The following is a 12,898-nucleotide window of genomic DNA, read 5'->3' as shown; positions in this document are numbered from 1 at the left end:
TGTGGTAACAGGCAATCTCATTCTTGACATCTCTGTATTTGCTTTTTTGGAAACTCTGCAGTTATTCAGATTAAAAACCATCACTTGCATGAATCCAGCTAACGTTATTCACACCATTTTACACATATACACTCCACAAGTGCCTCTGTGACTTCGCACAGAAAGTAAACCTTATTTTATATAAAACGATTGACTTGCCAAGTAAAATATAAGTTGTCCTACATTTTTTTTTTCCCAGAGAACTGAAACTCGAGCTAATGAATCAGAAAATGTAAAACAATCAGAAAACACCTGGAAAAAGAGGTTAAAATAGTTATTCTTGTTCTGTTGAAGAATCTATTGGTTATCTGTCCGAGATTTAATTAGGGAAAACCACAAAGATTGGCTAGCTCAGCACAAAATTTCTGACCTGAGCCAATTTCGTATTTGACAGGATAAAATACTGCTACTTAGAAGAGCTGGCTGAACAACACCTACAAAGCGTGCATGCTGATGAGCTTTCAGAGGGGAAATGGCACTACAGACCCAGCCCCATTTTGAGGAAACATATTTGAGAGATTCAACAAGTGTGAGGAGTAATCAGGGCACAGCCTGGGTTCCTTTGGGTACCCAGGACTGCCCTGGGGTGCAGTTCTGGCTGCTGTATCCTTTTGGGTGACTCTTAAACCAAAGGATCACGGGCAACGCAGAGCAGCCAACATAATCAAAGCCACTGTCATAGGTAATAACTTCAAGATTCCCAAACCGCTTATAAGTACATGGTATCCATATAAAAATTAATGACCCATTGACTGCAAACAGCAAAGTACAATGAAAAAACAGATTTGTTGATGTATCTATTTGCTATTTGCTGCCTGTCCTCACACTAAAAGTGTTTCTGGTTATGGTTACTGTTAATTGCTTTTTATCTAACAGTGGAGCTAAGAGGTTTCAGCTGAGATGGGGTTTCACAGTGTTAGGCAATTACACAAACATCCAGATGCACAAAAATTCCCTGGTTTGTAATCTGGACAAGGCAGAACACAGCAAGTTATCTCAGGCCTAAAAAGAGGGTTCTGATCTGGTAAAAAAATATCTGACTGACCAAGGAAGCATCAGGGAAGGTGAAAAAATGAATCACTGTCTCCTTGTGCTTCATCTGTTACAGCTCACAGATTAAAAATTCAGCCACGGTTGCCCGAATTTTAACTCATCAACAGGAACACACAGAAGCATCGTATTTTCAAACACACCACATCTTCTGAAGACATTCCTCCCAAGGAAGGTTTCCTTGTGTGGTGTCATTATCTCCGACAGATCTGCTTTGGAAATTTCCTCTCGGGGCTCCTCCAAGTTGACAAGTGAATTCTCTGCATCAGAAATATTTGTTCAGAGGCTGCCAGGCTCATCAGTCACTTCCCTGAGGAGGCGGCAGTCCAGGGGGGATTCTGCTCTTTCCCCTTCTATTGCCCCTGTAAAAATGATATTATTGAGGGGACAATGACTACAACCACATGCCTGGGCCACTTGTCTCTCTGTGACACTGCTCATTTCTCAGTGTCAGGGATGGGCACAACACTGCTGGCTAGCCTTGGTCCTCACGGCCAAATCACAAACATGCCAAAGTCGAGAGAGTAACCTGGATTGGCCTGAGCAGGGCTTCCAGCCCCTTGGGCACTCTCCTACTCTGGGGGTTAGGAAGGATAAGACATCCCTGCTGGCTGCCATCCACTGACACAGGGCTAATTCTTTGACACCTATCCAGGCAGAAGGGGAAAACAAACATCCCCTGCCCCCCCCAGCATGCGATTGTTTAACACGCACCTTTGGTCTGATGGTAATTCTTCATGGACTGTACAAGTGATTTATGGCGTCTTCGTGTAGCATCATGGGTGGACGAGGAGAAGATAGCTGGGTCTCAGGCAGCATCTAGACTGGTGGGTTACCAAAGGCCTTTGACAGCTCCTGATTTACTTAATGAAGAGCGCCTTCCTACAGCTCTGACTGCTGCTTCATCATTCATCGTTAACGAAGCACTTAGGTGTCTTATCGCTGAACAGTGAGATTTCTTGAGCACACATAAATCAGCCTCTCTCTAGCAAGAAAGCTCAGTTTTCACCTAGCCAGCTCTTTCTGAAAGTGAAGGCTCTGCCACAAGAAGGAAAAATACCTTCCCCTTTTCAGACATACTACATGACAGTCTTTTCCCTTTCAAATGTTGTTCACTACTTTTCATTCCATGTTCACCAATTATTAAAATGATTTTGCTTAGACAAAGACAAGTAAAGTGTAGTGTAGTTTCTTCTTCTTGGTTTTTCACCTTCTGTGGTTTTGTCACGCAATGAAGATTTGATTTGGTCTCTTTGAAAGGTGGCTAAGGACTCATTTGTCATGATTATTCCACTTTTAAGCTGGTGCTGCTCTGCTACACATCTGAACCCAGGGGTGAACATGTCAGGTTTTGAAAGGTGTCACAGGAGAAAAAGTGTTATTAGTTCATCCCACTAGCAAAGGTATCATGCTGGATTTTCAGCCTCACTGTTACTGCTGTGTCTATGGTTTCTGAAGCCAAAAGATGAAGATTCATTAATTAACAAAAGAAGCTGGGAGATAATCTTGTGATTAAGTTATTGGAGTGGGACCTGGGAGAACTGGGTTGATTTCTCAGTCCTGGACTGGTTGCTATGTGATCTTATTCAAATCACTGCATGGAGATAAACGCAAAACGTTGGTAGTGCCAGCTCCCTATAGGCTGCAGGCACTGTGGGCAGGGGCTGCTGCACATGATATTTTTCATTATTACCAGCTGGAGTCAGTTCTGCTGTAAGACAAATGGAAATAACCCCCCAATTCTAAATGCAGTTCGTGTTCTGCAACTGGCCTTTGCTCAAGCTTGCTATTTTTCCAGAATCTCCTGTGATTGACTAAATCACTCCTTTTAATGTTTTTCCCCCTTTCTTCTGTTTCCTAGTGAATGTCTTTACCTTCTGTCTGTTGCAAATGTGAACAGTTTTAATTAGGTGCTGTTGAAATGTCTTTTGCAGTTTGGCATCCTGTTTGGTTTCGCTCCTCTCGTTCTCTTTGCAGTTCTGTTCCTTCCCACATTGCTTATGTTTTCTTGTTTGTGGAAGCTCTTCTTTATATGCATAATTTAATCATGCTGCACTTCAATTTTGTCTCTAATAAGCATAAATAGGGAAAAGGGCATCTGAAGCCCATCTCTCCAGATGCTCCTTAAATAGTTCTCTTTTCCTCTAGCATGTCCCTCAAATGTTACAGGTTTCCAGCTGAACTCAAGGACAAAGCACTCAGCTCAGCTCAATGGATTTGTTGTGTTTTTGATTATATTCCTAAATGACTTCATTTCTTCTACAGCTTTAGAGATCATACTGAGCCTACACCTTCAACTGAGGTCCAGAACAGCAGGGAACTGCTCAAGAAACTAAAAAAAAAACCAAAACCCCAGGGATGGTGCTATTAAAACCAGTTCCTCATCCCCTCCTTTTTCTGCTCTAGGGTTGAACTACTGGATTTCATTTTTGCTCGAGTTATCCTTATTGTGGCAGCAGCAAATCTACATGGTCGTCTTTCCCCATGGAGATTCGTTATCAGTGTTCCACCACTCCATCCTCAGTGCTCTAATCTGTGAGCACTGGATATAGCAAGCCATTTTTCTATATTAACCAGATCACTGTTGATCTAGTTTCATCCAGCTTATCTGGGGAAGTCAGAAATTTCAATTAAGCTGTGTTATGCATTTACTTCTCGTTTTATAAGAGAAGACAGACTTTCCCTTTTATTCTTCCTGATCTCCAACAGCAATAGTACAAAAAACATAAAAACTAGGGCTGAAGTGAACTGCAGAGGTCCGGCAGTTCACCTCTCTAAAACAAGGACGTGGTCATCTACACCAAAATCCACTCCAGAAAGAGAATTTTAACAGTCTCCACGCACAAACTTTTCAGATGCAGCCTCTGTAATCTCTCCCGCAATCTGCCCTAGTATTTACCCTATACCTATTATGACCATGCTTTCTTTCCCTCCTCTGTCGTGTTCAAACTGCATCATCTTTGCTGTTGTCTAAGCCTACTACTACTTCGCCCACCCAGCCCATGTGTGGCAAGCATGATTTTTACAAATGTGCAGTCTGTTATCAGATCTCCCCACTTATTCCCTCCCTCGACTGCTGACCTCGGCCAGTCCCTGCAGAGAAGTGGCAGAGGGCAGGCAATGCACCCTCTGAGCAGCCCAGATTTGGGCTGAAGTAAACCCCACCAAAAAATGGTATTTGAGAAGCTAGGATTAGCAAGATGAGTTTTATGAGAAGTAGATAAATTAATAACGATGCTTCTTTAAAATTCATTTTTCTGAGGTTTGACATAAGCCAGTCAGGCAATCACATCCTATCATGTTATCAGGGACAACTGCCTTGCTGCAATGAAATCATTTAGCCAAGCGTGGAAGAAGAGAGGATTAGACAGAAGACGACTTGGTGTGTGATGAATGGGATTTACAGGCGAACCTGCACGCTGCACAGTCGCTGCCCTGCCTCCATCCATGGGAGGGTAACGAATACGGAGCTGATATCTGGGGCACTTTGTCCTGGTACTGATTCTAATCAAAAGGTGAACAACATCGCCAGGTTCTCCTTTGTGCTTTGGGGTATCAACAAAACCCTTTGAAGGTGCTCTGGGGTGGGATACTTGGCTTTATCCTGACCTTGGGAAGTACACAGGCTTGTCCCATTTTCCACACCTTCTTTGCAGGAGCACCAGTGTGGCTGTCCACAGCTAACTTGGTGCAGCGATTCTACCTCTGCAGTTAGGTCTTCTGTTTTAATGCTTTCCAGCACAGGTAAAGAAACTCTTTTTTACTCTTGTGTCATGAAATAAGGACAGAAAAAAATCAGTATCCTGTAGCTTTTCCCCCAGTGAATAGCACCTAGTTCACTGAGTGCTCCTAGCTCGATCCCAAGGGGACGCCTGTTGAATTTTATTCCATTCTGCTCTTAACCACTTACTGGAAAAGCAACAGCCATGCACGGCAAGCTTAGAGGTCTGTTCCGGGCCCATGGCAAAACCCCCAACTATTAACAAGTGACCTCTCAGCTACAGCAGGTGAAATCTGTGCCCTAAAAATTAATTCCTTCAGCTGCATTTTTCAGGCTTCCTTTGGACACTTTGGAGGATTCAAAGCCTTGATCTGACTTGTGGCTTGAGTTCTTTTTCCCAAACGCTGCACATGTCCCTTTCAACTCAGGCTCCAGCCAGAGACAAGAGGGGCCAGACCACCAAGGATGGGATGGCTCAGGCAGGAACGAAAGACTTTTCAAGAAACCCTTCTCAGCACAGATTCCTGCTCCAGTTTTCAAACCCAGCACTGAAGTCACCTCCAAAATTATCCAGCACACTGTTTACCTAGTGTAGGAGTAACTTGGCTCTGACAGGCACCATGACATTTTCTTTCTACAAGGGGAAACCTCAAAGACGTTCAATGCCTGATAAGGTCTGTTTCCACGGTTCACATTTACAAAGGAAATAAGTAAAAATACCTACAGCTACTGGAGAAGAAAAGGAAGCCTTTTTACTGTGTGGAGTGGAAACCCTAGCTCCAAAATTAAGGCAGCTAAAAATCACTAGTGGCTTTTCAAAATGCTGGTCAAACAGCAGCTGTTTGACATTTGTGTGTGCAAAGTTACCGTACAAAAAAAGGGAAGAGGAGAGACGTGTTTGAAAGCACAGCGGAAGCTGCATGCAGAAGAAAACACATGGCTCCTTCCAGCCCAGATTGTGTCATTTAGCACGCATCTGGGTGGCAGAGCTGAAGGCATTGCATCCGACGTGCTCGCTGGCTATCAAAAAAACCACTTGGGGTAAAGCAGGTCAGTGGTGTTCACGCTAACAGTGGGATCACCCTGGCTGCGTTGCTGCACTGCACCAGCTTTTGGTCATCTCATGCGCCTCCCATCAGTGCAGGAAAGCTCAAGAGAGGATCCTGTGTAATATGGATGTTTTTTTCTGATCCTGGGTCGAAGCCAGGACTCCTCCAGCCCTCATGGTGGGTCTGTTCAGCATCACCGTGTCTGCAGGACCAAGTTCACTTCTGACAACGGAGATGCAAAGAGTGAGCTCCAGTCTGATGGAGGGCCTGAAATGTTGAGCCATAAGAAAATCAGCAGCCAGGGCAGAGAGGAGGAGGATGCCAGCAGTATTAATATAACAGTCAGGGAATCCTTACAGATGAAGATGACATGGTTAGATAAATTCAGGGTGGTACTGCAGACTAAGTGCATGCCACTAAGCTAATGAAAGCACAGCCTGCATTTCAAGAGGGCCTCACTGCAGTGTCAGCAATCAGCTCATTTTTGCTGGTCAAGATAATGGTAATGATGGGGCAGCAATACCAGCAAGCAAGAAATACTCTGAGAAATGGTGACAGATGATTTCAGGAGACCCTTAAAATAATGCCAAGATACTAGAGCAGGAAAGAAGTGTAGATTAAGCTATAAAAGCTGACCTGTTCGATGAAGTCCCTTCTCCATCATAGCAGAAAGTCCCACGGTCACCAAGATGTTCAGCTACAATGAAATGAGCTTGATAGGAGCTTAATTAGAGTGAAAGATGGGGGAAATAAAAGATGAAACCCTTTAAATGAATGGACAGCAAACCCCAGGAAGCAGGGCCTCTAAACCTACACCGGAGAGAAAACAGACGCTGCTGATCTGGCAGTGGAAGAAAAGCAGGGAGGAAAGAGTGCCGGGTGCTCCAGACACACCATGAGCTACATCAGCACCTGGAGTCAGGCTTCTCCTGCTGCTTGCTCCTGGGACAGCAGGTCTGTCCTCTGGGAACGGGAGGCTCATCCTGGCCGTGGCAGTGGGATGAGGCTGTGGAGCTCTCCCCTCCATTCAAAGTTATCCCCCGACTGCCAGCTAGAAACCAGACACCGCAAACTCCTTAGCTTATTCGCCTTCATCAATATTTTAGTAGATATTGTTTTTTACTGTAAGAGACATCACTTCTTGTTAATTTGAGTGCTAGAATGGCACTGGCAGGCAGAATACCTTGGCTCCAAACAAACCCTGAGGGGAAAAGGGAAATAAATTCCTAAGAACAACAATTGGAAAGAATCTAATTCAATAATAGATTTTGTTTGGTATCATTCTGGCACCAGCAGTCATCTTCCAGTTATTTTTAGGTTCTGATGACGCCAACAAGTTTTGGTTTTTTCTTTATGGGGTTTTATTGTTGCTGTTATGCAAAAAAATCCCAAGGAGAAAATTTCCTTAGTTTAATCCCATTGAATGAAATTGCAATTATTTCTAGAATTTAAGACTTTGTACCTCTAGATCCTCAGCAAAATATGCAGAGATTTGCCTGTGTCCAGAGAGGAGGATAAGGACTTCTTGGTTGGCTTTTGGGGAAGGATAGAGGGATGGGATGAGGACAGAAAGCAAACACATATTTACCTAGCGAGAGACTAACGGGGTTTTAGATGAAGCATATTACACAGCACAAGAGGCAGAATTTGTGTTTATAAACACAAAACAAACATCAAAATCATCTCGTTTCATGTGACAGCCTCTTTCTTTGGGTTTTTCTTTCCAAGGGATTAGTCACGGAAGTATTTATTTGGGGATATTAGCTGCGGTAGCTATACAAACCAGGCACCAAATATTACAAATGCCTGGTCCAGTATTGTTTGTGCTTTCCACTAGGTTGTGAAATTCTTGATCTGTAAAAAAATGTGTGTTTTGAAGAGCTTTTCCTCATGATTTCCTTTGCTTTGTGCATCACGAAGATTTATTTTTTTTGTGCACTAAGTGGCTTGATAGCAGGGTGGGGATTGCAAATGCAGACTAAGTCAGGAGGGGCTCCCAGGGAGAGAGAGGGCGAAAGGAAGCATATCAGCATCAGCGGTGCGGCCCTGCGCTCAGGGTGCTGTGATGGGGAAGAGGTGCACCTGCTGAACCCCAGACCCCTTCCCTTTATTGACTCTGAATTCAGGAGCTGTCGCAGATGGGCACAGTCGAGCGACCACGACGGGGCCGTGCAGTTCCTGACCCGTGTTGCCTGACGCAGATGCCCGCTCACTGGGGTGCAAAGGGATGCTCACCTAGCTGTAAGCACACCCGCAGCACGGCTCAGGGTCACAGTCCAGCTGAGATATCTCCATCCTCTTTTCATTTACTGCAGATTTCTTATTCTTCAGTGGAAAAACCTCTTCTCATGTTCCATTACTGTGGAGGAGCAAGCAGGGAGGGGTTTCACTGAACGTCCCCGTCTCTCCCCAGGACTGCTTGGCCAAGGGAAAAGCAAGAGGGAAACAAAGACCAGCAGCTGATTCTCTTGGGAGCTGCATGCCCCCTTTCAATGGTGACAACTTCCAGACCAAAGGGCATTATTGTTCCAGGGCTGGCCAAAATGAGAGTTAACCAAACCCTTACAAATGAAGGAATTTGTACTTAGGGACAGCAGGATCCATATCCCCTCACCACATTTACTGCCAGGCTTGAGGCATTTTCTGTTCTTGCTTGAGTACTTGCGATGAAGAGGTATTGGTTATAAAACTGCTTGGCTATGAGGAATAAGATGCAAACTATGAATTCATGTTTTTAAGAGTTTGTTCAGCTTAGATGTCACTTCTGGGCTCTGAGTTATACAAAATCCTGTATTTTTCAAGGGTTAATAACTGGTGAATTCTTTCTGGTTTGTTTTTTTTTTCCCTTTTTCTTTTTTTTTTTTTTATTTTTACAATGACAAAAGGTATTTGCAAAACATTTTTTTTTTCCCAGATAGCTTCTGGCTGCTTTCAAGCTGAAATTTGGCAGTCAGCATGCATTTCTTATTCAATAACAGACATAGATTCTGCACTTTAAAACTTGTGTTGGGTACAGACCCAAGAGATTTTTTTTTTTTCTTTTCTTTCAAATCTGCATTAAAATCACACATGACTTTTTTTTTTGCTTTTAAAGCAAAAAGTACAAGAGAAAACCCTAGGATGTGTATTAACAACAGTCGATTAGCCACATATTGCCTGGGTGGCTCCTGCTGTAGGAAGGGTTTTTATCAATAACAAAGCCCTGCAAGCTGATGAATTTTACAGTGGGACGATTTAATATTGGGGAACCAGATTGCCTCAGATGCAAAACAGAAGCGTGGATGTGTGGCTTTTTGCATCTCTTGGGCACTTGTCCAAAGCCAGCCCCTGTCAGCCCTGCCTGGTGGTTTTACTGTTTACCAGTTGGTTGGGGTTTGAAGACGCGTGCCCGTGGGGTGAAGTATTTGGGAGAGGGACGGTCATTAGCATCGCTGGATGGGAACCCCTCGGCTGATCCCGCTCTCTCCGGGCTTTTGCATTCATCACCTATTTCCCTGGAGGGAGGTACATCAGAGAAGAGGGAAATGTGCACATCTAATTTTAACTTTGAAGTGGGGGAAATGGTGGCGGGTTTTTTCCTGGAGCTCCTTCTTATTCCCCGCCCCAAATATCTTTGCAGGCTTTTTAAAACCTAGTTGGTTTGAATATGCACAGGCTTCTTAGTGTTCGGACCAGTGCCTTTGGGTAGCTTTTTGAAAAACATGAGAAATTACCATTTGAAAAGGTATTCCCACACACTCTTTGAGCAGGAAATGTGGCTTCCTTCTCCACCCGCTTTATCACCAAGCAGCTTGGAGGTAAATAATGGAGACTTTCATGGCCATTGTGGGTAAAAACCATCACCCGCGCTGGGATAATCTCTCAAGCATGTCTTTGCTGAGCAGGGAAATTGGACGGGGAGCTGCACCTAGATATCCATGTATTGTCTCTCAGTCATTGCAGACAATCTCCCACAGACCTCTGCTTAAAAGAGGGTGAAATGAGAGATGGAGTAAGTCAAGAAAGCCGCGTCCAGAAACACTAACCTTTCAGCCAGTGCTGGCCCTGCCAGATCTCTGTCGCTGGACACCGCAACAGCCATTGGCACTCAGTGAAGCTGGAGAAGATGCTCTGTTGTAGCCTGTCCTTCTTATATACGATCTTGGGTCCAGACACACAACCAAGTTATTGGCAGCTTCAGGCTAACTCCTGGCATCTGTATGGCATCAGGTTGAGCCTGCCCTGGGCAGGGCAGCTTGCTTTAAATCACTGCCCCTTAGGGTATCATCACATGAACATGCCGGGCTTGGGTCTAGGACCCGAGTTAGTATCCTTCCTCAGGCTGTATGTCTTGTGCTGGCAGACCAGCTTGCTTTGGGGTAGCATGGGGAAGGGACTAAAGGCCTTGCAGGAGGGATATGCATTGAGACACCAAGTTCAGGAAAGGGTCATTAGAAAGCTTTATGGGTAAAAAGCTAACAAATATTTTTAGGTGACCTACCGCACCAAACACGGAGACAAATTTAGACTGCTGGAGTGCAATATCTGGGAGCCAAAGCTCTCCGGAAGGGCACACTTCAATGCAGCTGTAACCAGGTAACTGTGAGCAAGCACCTTCACAGAAAAAGGAAAGAAAAACAGACCCAATTTGCCATCCAGGCCTCAGTGTTTTCTCGCCCATTTTTGCATGTGCACCAATCTGCCAAGCCAGATGTACAAATGTGTTGTGTGGGCAAACAGGCACTTGTATGGGCAAACATCGCCTCGACACATGCGTTCTTATGGGCATGAAATCAGACCGTGCATAGAGGCAGTGAGGAGATGCAGGGCTGGGTGAAGGCTAGCCCCTCTGCCTGGGCACGAAAACCCTTCCTCTACTCCCCAACACCAAGAGGCCGGGATAACTAAGCTCTACAAGGCTCAGAAAGGTGGACGATGTTGCAGGACCTCCTTTCGACCATTTTCCCCAGCAGGCCGAACCATCCCACCTTGCTGGCATCGCCGTGGGGTTTGACAGGCTCCCATGCCTGCCACGAAAGCTGCGCTTGACTGAATCACATCCAAGGCGATGTGATCAGCTTGGATGTGAAATGAATCACATCAAGGTGCTTACCTCATCTCACATATGAATTCCTGTCTTCCCCAGGCTAAGAAAGGACACGCAAGGAAGCAGGAAAGTGCTATACCACCCCAGTATCACATGCAACACTGTTTATCTTCTACTATCTATGAATAACCTTGTATAAGCCATTAAAAACAGGTGTGAAGTAATGCATTTGCTACGCTTTCACAAGCTAATTGGGAGCATTACAACAAATGACTAGGTAATTAACCAGTGTTTCAACCTCAGTAATCACGTATTGTAATTCTAGCAGAACCACAAAGACTCTGTGATATTGACTCTTTTTGGAAAGAAGCACCATTAGCATTACAGCCTCAATCCCGGTTCTTAAAGCAAATATAATTCTCCCAGAAACAGCAGTGGGAAGGGAGCGTTTTCCACGCTCGGTGCCCTTGGAGCAGCCTGGAGCTGGTGATCTTCAAACATCAGCCCCGAGAGCTCCAGTGAAGCAGCCCCTGGGCTGTGCCTCTTGGCAGAGCAAGCAGGGGAACAGGTGAGATGGATTTCACCTGGAGCAAGCCCTACCTGCAGAGTGGCTACACATGGCTGGTTTGGGCTGAACACAAAGAATTACTTAAAGAAAAGCAGGGGCAGGGAGAGAGACCTCTTACAGCACATCCTTCCATCCTCTGTGGGCCAAGGAGCCTCTGGCCAACATGATGGGCAGCAGGACCAGCTCTCAGTGGGGAGAGGACACCAGCTCCTGGTCAGGGTTGGAAGACCTTCCTTCCAGACCCAGAGGGCCAGGTGCCACCACGGCCTCATCTTTGTGTCAAAGGCCAATTACGTCTGATTCAGGGCCCAGCTCACTCTGGGTGGAAAACAGAAACAGCTTAGAGAGTCCTAAAAAAATCCAGGATCTGAGTATTAGTCTACTGCAGGTTGCTTTGGATTTGGTAGCCCCTGCAGCCAGAGCAGCCCCTGGAAAGGCCCAGGGTTGCTGAATATCGAGGGCGACTCGCAGCAGACGGAGCTGACAAACACGGCTCCCTCCTGCAGCTCTGAGCGCGCTTTGGTGCGCTGCTCTGTCTGATGCAGAGGATGCCAATCTGGCACTGAATTCCTCCTTAAAAACACCCCTCTCAGCTCCGAAAACATCCCCCTCCTTCCCCAAAATAAACAAACAAGTTAGCAAGCTCACGAGCCTGGGAACGGGCTGCAGGCAGGAAGCTCTGCAAGATGACAGAGCTCCAGCGTCCCACGAAGGCGGAGGCTTTTGCATCCTTCTGTCTCATGGTGGTTTCCGGCCCCTTTGCATCACACCCCGCAGCTCCCATTTCCCCTGCACCGCAGATAGTGTGGAGGTGGCTCACATGGACCCCGTAGCAATGTCACGGTGGGTGCTGTCAGGACACCGAGACAAGGCTAGCACTGGGTGACCTTCAAGAGGGCCAGGGTGCTGTAGGGCTGGTAGCTCACTGGGGAGACATGAAATCCACGTTATTAACTCTGGGCAAGAATTATTTACCCCCCATTCAACACCACAGTGCTCCCCTCCATCCAGCTGGGACAGGAAGTAGGGCTGTGTAAGCCAGGCATTGAGTTCTCACCAAAATTGAGGGAGCCAAGAAGGGTTCTGGTTGATCTCAGCCTCTGTCTCCCATCAGTGAGTGCAGGACCAAGGGATGCTAAGCCTGCTCCCATCTGTGCCAAGGGCCAAGACAGCTGAGACATCTCTCCCTGCCTAAACCTCATGTGCCCTTTATAGGTCTCTGCCCCCCTCCTCCCTCGAGAGCAACAAAGCAAAGTGAAAAACAGAGGCTGTATTACAAACAGTACCTGTTTCCATAGAGATTTGCTTAGAAAAATACATGAGACAAAGATGGAGGTTAGTGAGGAAAACACAAGGGCTTGTCCTTGTGCATCACAGGAGATGTCTCACCCGCCTGCGGCATTCAGCAGCCTCCACTCTCCTGCACGGGGCTGGGTGTGGGTGTG

The sequence above is a fragment of the Mycteria americana genome, chromosome 7 (assembly GCF_035582795.1).
Source record: "Mycteria americana isolate JAX WOST 10 ecotype Jacksonville Zoo and Gardens chromosome 7, USCA_MyAme_1.0, whole genome shotgun sequence".
Taxonomy (NCBI): Eukaryota; Metazoa; Chordata; class Aves; order Ciconiiformes; family Ciconiidae; genus Mycteria; species Mycteria americana.
The sequence above is the reverse complement of the archived record's forward strand: the minus strand, read 5'-3'. Positions refer to the sequence as shown.